Here is a 6,000-nt window from a genome sequence, read left to right as displayed (position 1 = left end):
CGGCGGCGGCGGCGGGACCCGCCGGGGCTGGGGCTGCAGCTGCTGACTCAGAGCAGCAATGTAGGTCAGAACCAGTTTCCTTAAGTTACCTAAGTTCCAACAATTCAGCTTTTCTTTAGAGACTTCCAAAGTGCTGTTGCAACATTTCTGAACGCCGTGGCTTCTGCTGAAGCTTAGCCGCCGGCTCCGAGCCACCGGGCTGCGGCGGGGCAGCGCCCGGGGCGGGCATACCCGCTTCGGTACTTATGCCGTTTACACCTCGCTTTTGTCATCCCGTTTCTACCACAACGCTATTTTTCTTTCTTTACTCTTTTCTCTCAGAATGTTAAAAGGAAAAAAAAAAAGTGCCAACGCGTCACACTCCTTTTTCAGAACAGAAGCGAGAGAATTGCCTACCTACTCTCTGCTTACTTCAGCTCTTTCCAATAAGGTTTACTCATGGTTCACAGTTTGGATCTATCCTTTATTTCCATTCTTTACTACTTTCCACCACCAGTTAATTTTTACACCATCAGTTAAAAGGCTGTTAAAAGAGCTCACTTCTGCCAGGGGTTTTGTACGCAAAAAAACAATCCGACACTCAACACCATCCGTCTTCGAACTACGTAATTTTCGTTATTTTTTTTTCTTTCCCCTTTCCCTTTTTTTTTTCCCTTTTCTTTTTCTGCAACCACAGCAGAAAGAGCAAAGAGCAGCCGCAGTCCCCACGGAGAGCCCAGGTTTTCCCCTTTCCCTTTTTTTTTTCCCTTTTCTTTTTCTGCAACCACAGCAGAAGGAGCAAAGAGTAGCCGCAGTCCCCACGGAGAGCCCACGGAAGATGAGCAAGCACCGTGTTCTGTCGCAAGAGCAGCGATGTGGGACGGAGATCCGGCGGCGAAGTAGTTGAGGAGAGGAAAGCCCGGCATTCAGGGGCTTTCTGAAGCTTCAAGAAAGGCACCACACGAACGGAATTGATTTTATTCGCTCTGAGCTTTCCTCAGGCATTACCTGCGCTCCCCGCTCCGCAGGGAGCTCCACCACAAGCTCCACCGTGCGTAAGTTGGGCAGAGCAGGAGGGGGAGAGTTCCGAGGGAATAGCACTCTCCCCTAGAAAATCATCAACGTGAAGGCATCTGTTGTCCGAAGCCTGAGAAGAGAACTCACCCGCCCATAGAACTCACGAAAACAAGGAGCGGGAATAAAACCCCTAAACGTCGCCCGGTTCGACGGCTGTGTCTCTGCTGGGCAAGGATCACCCGCGGGTTCATCACGAGTATTTTTAGGGCGATCACACAGCCGATGTCACGGTCACGCACGTCTTCAGCCTTCCTCCTTCCCTCCAGCTCCCCTCTAACCCCGCAGTGACAACCCACCGGCCTGTGTGACAGCAAGCAAGGATTTTCCCGTCTAAGTACAGAAAGATTTGCTCAACCGAGCAGGAGCCCCGTGGATGTTTTCCCGAGCATGTTACAAGTAACAGCACCAGCAGCTCCACGGAGCCCCGAGGCTGGAGCCGGGAGCGCTCGGCAGGCTCGGACAAGCCCGGTCTCCGCCCGGGGCACAGCGGCTCTGCCTCCCGGGGCGGGAGGGACGAGCTCTCGATCTCAAGGAAAAAAAAACCAAAAAAAAAAACAATACAAAAACCCCCACCAAACCAACAAACAAACACAGCAGCAACAACAACAACAAAAAGAAACATCCCAAAAAACAAGTTGAAAGGAAACAAACAAAACAACAACAAAAAGAAGCACACTTGTTTTGGTTTTTTTCCAGGCTTGCTACCCTGCGCCGTCCCCGCCGGCAGAAAGTTCCCCCCCGTCCCGCGGCTCCCGAGGGCGGTGGCCGGGGTGACCGTGGGCGTTCAGGACCCGGAGGGAAACGAGGCGTGGGCAAAGCTCGGCACCCCTTTGGGAACACGTCCCCCCAGCCTTGGCGGCGGTGGAAGGCCCTCCTCTGGTGTTTGCAGTTTTCTTTGTTTACATCCAGTTTAGAAACATTGGCCTTCGGCCAGAAAAGCGGCGGTTCCCCTTCTCTCTCCCCACCCCACTTCGTTCTGTGCCCCCTCCCCCCGCTTCTTCTTCGGTGGCGGAGAAAAAAACTTAAGTTTCAGACCCCCAGGTTTTAAAATGTTTTCCCCTCGGCTCCCCAGATTCGGCGCTACCTCGTACAGAAAACGGAGCCGGGTGGTGCGTGCACCTGCCCTCGGAGCTCCCAGCCGAGGGGGTCGCAACAGGTTCTGCCGGGAGACGGAGGGCACCGCCGAGCCGATCGGCGCCCAGCCGAGCGCCGGGTGCCCCCCTCCCCGTGGCCCCGCCGCTCGGCTCGGCTCGGCTCGGCGCGCCTCGCCTCGCCGCCCGNNCCTCCACCCCGATATCTTCCCCCACCACCCCTCGGCGAGGAGTAAGTGCCACCGCTCCGCCTTCTCCTTTTCGCAATGTTGACGCAATCTATAAATAGTGGAACAAAAGGACCAACTTCCTCGCAGCTTTGCTGAAACTGCACAAAAAAGGCAACCGGGGGGGGACACACACGCGGTTATTTTTTGATTTTATTTTTCTCTGGTTAAAAGGCGAATCCTCCTCCTCCCTTCCTCCCTCTCTCTCCTTCCCCCCCCCTCCCCTGCCTCCCTACTGGAAGATCTATTTTATTTTCTCTTGCTGCCTCCTATGCTGGCAACGTCCTGCGAGTGGCTATTTTGCTTTTTGCACCGAGAGAAGAGCTTCCCCCCTCGCCCTCTCTTCTGACAGTAAGTGCCATTTAGCTACTGCCTTTTCGGGAACTGGGGGAGGCCGCCTGCTCGCCTACCTGCCTGCTGCCCCAGAGAGCGGGCAGCGGGGACCGGGAGCTCCGGGGAAGCGGGGGGACCTTTGGAAGCGGTGTGGGGACAGCGCCGCGGAGCGAGCGGGGATGCGCGCAGGGGGGACGGGGCGTGGGGGACCCGTGGATTTGGCCGGGGGGGCCAACCGGTGAAATAAGGTGATCGGGAGAGGGGACGGCGGCGGTCGCCCGCCGAACAAAAGCTGACGCTGATATTAAACGGGCTTTTGTTAGGGGGAAGTGAGTGTGCGTGCGTGCGTGTGTGTGTGCGGGGGGGACACCCCGCCCGCAGCAAGTTGCCGTGCGGCGGAGGGCACCTCAGACTTGTTTACCGCTCGGCGCGGCGCTCACTGGCGTGTTTACCCTGCACACACGGCGCGGGGCTCCCCTCCTCCCCCAGCCCCATCCCTCTTCCGTGCCCCGGGGAGGGGAGGGATGAGCGGAGCGGGGTTTATAGCGGCGCTGGGGGGGTGCGCCGTCAGGAGATGCTGATACGATCACGCGTAAAACAACCACCCCCCTCCGGTTTGCGAGTCGGATCGGTGCAAGCGCAGGCAGTCACTGGCCGGAGGGAGAATTACATCATCCCCTGCTCCAGTGATGCTACCTTTCGTGCCGCTACCATGCGCGCAGGGAAACAACCGGGGGCGCGCCTCACGCCCCCCGGCCGGCGCGGTGCCACCCTGGGGGCGGCGGGGGCGAGCTGGGGGCGGGGAGGCGCGCCACCGGCACCGGCACCGGCACCGGCACCGGGGGCTGCGGGGTGGGGGGGCCCCGCCGGGCCGCATCCAAATCCAGCCCGACCCACACGCTCCGGCCGCGGCGCGGCTCACGCGACGCCGATGGGTTTGGGTTTGGGTTTGGGTGTGTGACGTTCTGTGACGTGCTGGGCGCACGCGGCAGAAGGGAGAGCTCGTGAGGGAGGCCAGGCGTGCTCGCAAGCGTGGGGTGCCTGTGGAGTTACACCGCTCCCGCCGGCAGGCAGCGGGGAGCGGCCTCTTCTCGGGGAGCACGGTCCTGCTGGGACTTTGGGAAAGGGACGCCGTCAGCTGTCATATCGATGGCCCTGGACACTTCATTGTCCAGAGTGGACATTATTTATTTTTTTTTAAAGGGATATAGACTTCAGTACCGAGGACAAAATCTAAATATCACACATCTTATTCTTTCCCCAGCGTTACAAGTGTAATGTTATAGGGTTAGAAACTTGTTGCAATATGCTACTGAGTTGGGAAAAAGTGTCTCTGGGGTTTACTCAGGCTGTGAAAATATTGAAGCAGTACTTACCCACTGCAAAGTCAATAAAACTGTATCACACTAAAATTAACAAAAAGTGCTTTACAAATTTATATTTGTCAAAAATTGTCTGCCAGAATGCAGCAGTGTAAAAATTACTACCAAAACACCAACATCTACTTGCTGCAAAATTCAAGTAACCACGAAGCCCTGTTTAATAGTACACACAGTTTTTAATGTGTTAATGGTTTGGGGTTCTTCAAAGCATATTACTTTTTGAAGTCTGGGTGTTTCTATTTGTGCAGAAAATAGACTGAGAAGCTTTGAGCTCCTACTGTTACAAAAGTTAAAAGGAAACAAAGTTGAGCTGCTAAGTCGGCAGTCTGGAATGAGTCAATAGTATCTCCTTTGTCCTGCTAGCTTTCTCTGCTGTGGTGTATCTTTGCTCTATTTCCTCTGCAAAAGCAAATGAGCATTTCTACCCTCAGCATATTTAATGGACTTAGTAGAACTCCTGGCTTCTAAATATTTTAAACTACCAGTAATATTCCAATGTGTCTCCCTTTCCCAGCTATATACAACAGTGGTGCTAGCGTCAATGACAGTATGCTCACTTCTTTAACCTGAGAGATACTTCCACATTTTCCATTATTTATAATTAATAGAGCAAATTATTCTTGCTGTGTTGTAGTAAGCCTTCATAAGGGAACAAATATGCCTTTTTAAAGTACACCATTATCTCTTGGGCTTTTGGTTGGTTTTGGTTTGTTTTGTTTTTAAGAGAGAAAAAAAAGGATTGGGCTGTAGACATGAAGGAGATGTAAATAACTCCCCTCTTCATTTACTTGGGGATTCCCCGGGAGTCTCAGAGGGCAAGGAGGTAACATAGCTGGCTTTTACAAGAGGATGACAGGTCCTGACACAGGGTCACGGAGAATCTATGCTTGGCTAGCCCTGTGCTCCAGTTTTGTTTAGCTGGTAGCTAGTCCCTTGAGGGATCAATGTCAACTTAAGCATGCTAACTTCTACAAGCAATGGGCTGGCCAGTGACCGAGGGCTGTGGCTGGCTCCTCCAGGGCTCCCTACTTCTGTGCACTTGGAGCTCGATGCTGCTGCCAGGCTGCTTCTGTGGCTCTGCAGCTTGTCACTGAGAGAATTAAAGTGGCAACAGCACAAAGCAAGCCCAAACACTGTCTGTTCTCTGAAAACAAAAGGTGGCTAGATGTATGAGGTGGATAGGAAAAGCAGCTTGGGTAGGGACATGGCTTCATGACTGAGGCACAGAAACTGGAGTCAATGCCCGTCACCATGAGCTAAGTTTCTGTGTACCTCAAACCCACTTTCCCCTTAAATTCTGGCCTTGCATTGGTATTAGTTGTTCCACAGATCTGTTACACTCCCAGAGATAATAAACAAATGTCAATTAAATGTCCCACACACAAAGGTATTAGATATCAACCTACTTTCTCTTTTAAGATATGTATATCTTAGAGTTATCAATTAGGGAACAAGATATATGTGTGCATGTGTTAATGCACACACACATACACACCTCCTCACACTGTCAGTCCTTTCTGGTTTAACTTTCAATACCCATTGGATATTAGAGTTGGGTAACTAGTGTTCAAAGAAGAGTGAGTTTGTATTAAGCCACTGGGGTTGAAACCTGTATTTTAATATGTACAGTATGTAGTTTTTATTCAGTTTTATGTTATAGTATGAAGGCTTTTTAAGTCTGCAAGATCAAGATAATTTTTGTGTTTATAAAAATAAGGCTTGTTTGTTATTAATTTATCTAACTCTACTTTTCTTTTGATACTTGAAGTACATAAATGAGTTATTTAGCACATTATTAGCTAAATGACCCTTCCTTTCCTTTATTCACACTTGAAAAAGATTATCAGTCAGTTACTGCTGATTATATTATTACTGTATTACTGTATATGTGACCAGTCTGTCTGTACCATT

General features: G+C 51.8%; 1 long non-coding RNA gene across 1 annotated transcript in view; it reads left to right on the top strand.

Annotated features, from left to right (window-relative positions):
• The first annotated feature begins 2,338 nt into the window (after positions 1 to 2,338).
• LOC120505857 overlaps positions 2,339 to 6,000 on the top strand; it is a 48,712-nt gene continuing 45,050 nt past the window's right edge. The window contains exon 1 of the long non-coding RNA XR_005628361.1: positions 2,339 to 2,725. This is a non-coding gene — a long non-coding RNA (uncharacterized LOC120505857). The remainder of the gene's footprint in view (positions 2,726 to 6,000) is intronic.

This window comes from Passer montanus, unplaced genomic scaffold (assembly GCF_014805655.1).
Source record: "Passer montanus isolate IOZ18808 unplaced genomic scaffold, ASM1480565v1 scaffold36, whole genome shotgun sequence".
Taxonomy (NCBI): Eukaryota; Metazoa; Chordata; class Aves; order Passeriformes; family Passeridae; genus Passer; species Passer montanus.
This window is presented reverse-complemented; position numbering and strand designations above follow the sequence as displayed.